We start from the raw sequence: 2,457 nt of genomic DNA on the forward strand, positions 1-2,457 counted from the left end.
TTAAAATTAAAAAAAATCATTTTATTTTTTAATTTAATATGTATGAGTGTTTTGTCTGCACGCATAGTACAGCAAGTACACCCCTGTCATTCAGTGCCCATGGAGGTCAGAGAGGGCATTGGATCCCCTGGAACTGGAGTTATACATGGTTATTAGGGGCCATGTGGGTGCTGCCAGTGCTCTTAACCACTGAGCCACCTCTCTAGCCCCTATTTTAGTCTTTTAAGGAGTTGCTACACTGCTTTTCATTGTGCGTACATTTTACATTCTCACCAAAAATGGGCAAGGATTCTAGTTTCTCTACGTCCTAACTAAGGTTTTCTGTTTTCTGTTTGTTTTTAACAGTGGCCATCTTAACTTTAAGATACTATAGTATTGTGATTTTTATTTGAGTATATTTCTTATACTGTCAGTCACCTGAATGCCATTTATGGAGAAATGTCTAACCAGATCCTCAGACATTTTAAATTGTGCAGTTTGTTTTATTGTTATTTAGTTATAGGCATTCTTTATGTATTTTGGTTAATAGTCCCTTACATGATAGATGAATTATATTTTCTTCAATGGGCTGGTGAAGTGGATCAGTGGGTAAAGGCACTTTCTACTGGGCCTTCGGACTTGAATTTGTTTCCTGGGCCCCACACTGTAGAAGAGAAAACTGACTCTTGCGAGTTTGTCCTCCGACTTCCTTACATGTGCAGCAGCATGTGCTCCCCAACAAAAAATAAATAAAATACAGATATTCAGTTTCACAGATTTTTTTTTTTAAAAACCTCTGTTAACTCTTTTCTTTGGCTTTACAAAAACTTTTTTGTATAGTGTAATCTCATTCATCTAATTTTCCTTTTATTGTCTGTAATTTTGTTATAATAGCCAAGAAAACACTACTAAGACAGATGCTATTCTGAGCTCTGCTTTCCTCTAGGAATTTAATAGTTCAGGACTTACATTTAAATCTTTAATGCATTTTGAGTTGATTTTTGCATATGTTACAAGTAGAGGTTCAAGTTCACTCTGTGGGGTGTAGTTATCTGGTTTTCCTAGCGCTCATTGTTTAAGAGACTGTGTTGGCACTTTCCTGAAGATTATTTGAGTGGCTACGCTGTTTTCTATTCTGTCCTATTGATTTCTTTGTCTGTCGTTACTAGTGTAAAGCACCATACTGCTTTGATCACTTTAGTTTTATGATGTATCTTTGTTCCTTCTCAATATTTTTTTGGATAATCCTTTGTGGTTTCAGATGGATTTTAGGGTTTAATTTTTTTTGAAACAAAACAAAAAATTATTTATTTGGATAGAGATTTCATTGGATTTGCAGATTGGGTAATGTGGACATTTTAACAATATGAACTTATTTAATCCATGAGCAAAAGGTATCCATTATTTGTGTTTTCTTGAATTTCATATAATCCTTTTATTCTGCTAACTTTGGTCTTAGTTTATTCTTAGTTTTCTGACTGTTTGAAATATCTAGGTAGGCAGCTTGAGACATTTATTCATTTTGCATGTAGCTGTTTACCTCTATAAACTTTCTTCTTAAAAATTGATTTTGCTACATTCCACCAGTTTTGGGATATTTGCTTTTGTTTTACTTTGCCTTAAGATGTTTTCAAAATTTCTTTTCCATTTTTTGCTTTGATTTGGTTTCCCAAAACCATGTTGTTCAGTTTCCATGTATTTGTAAATTTTCTAATTTTCCCTACGTGATTGATTTCCAGTGTCACTTTATTCAGATCAGAAAGTATGTGTGGTATAATTCAATGTTTGTAAAGGCCTGTTTTGTGACCCACTATGTGATCCACCCTGGATAATGTGTGTTCTTGAGAGACTGTGCATTCTTTTGCTTTGGAGGAAGGAGGAATGTTCTGTAAATGTTCACTTGGTCCATTAAGTCTATAGTGTTGTTCCTGCTCTCTGTTTCCTTATTGAATGTTCTGTCTGGGAGTTTCATCCCTTATTGAAATGGAAGCATTGAGAATCCCAACTGTCCATAGGTGTGCTTTCCCTTCTTGGTTTCAGCAATGTTTACTTCTTACATTTGGTGCTCCGACGCTTTATGTGTACCATTTGTGTCTTCTGTTGAACCGATCCCTTCATCATTGAATAGTACCTTTATTTCTTGTGACAGCTTTTTAAAAAATATCTAGTCAAGGTTTATCTGAGAGTATTTGGTTTTTTACCCAAGACTTATCTACATAGTATATAATAATTAAAAGTACCAGACTGGTGGAACTAACCTTATTGGATGTTTAACAGCCATACTTTGAGGCCTATACTAATCTGGTCAGAGGGTAATTTAAGGACAGTTTTTGCCCCTTGCCCTCCAAGGTCGACTAAGTTCCAGGGGACTATGGAGCATCTCTCAAAATGTCCTGTAACTGTGGTGCGTCACCTCTCCTCTTGTTCAGGGAGGACATGGAGACCCCACTAGATGGACTTGAACCAGTGTCCAGTCTA

This window comes from Nannospalax galili, unplaced genomic scaffold, assembly GCF_000622305.1.
Source record: "Nannospalax galili isolate Female #2095 unplaced genomic scaffold, S.galili_v1.0 scaffold676, whole genome shotgun sequence".
Classification (NCBI taxonomy): Eukaryota; Metazoa; Chordata; class Mammalia; order Rodentia; family Spalacidae; genus Nannospalax; species Nannospalax galili.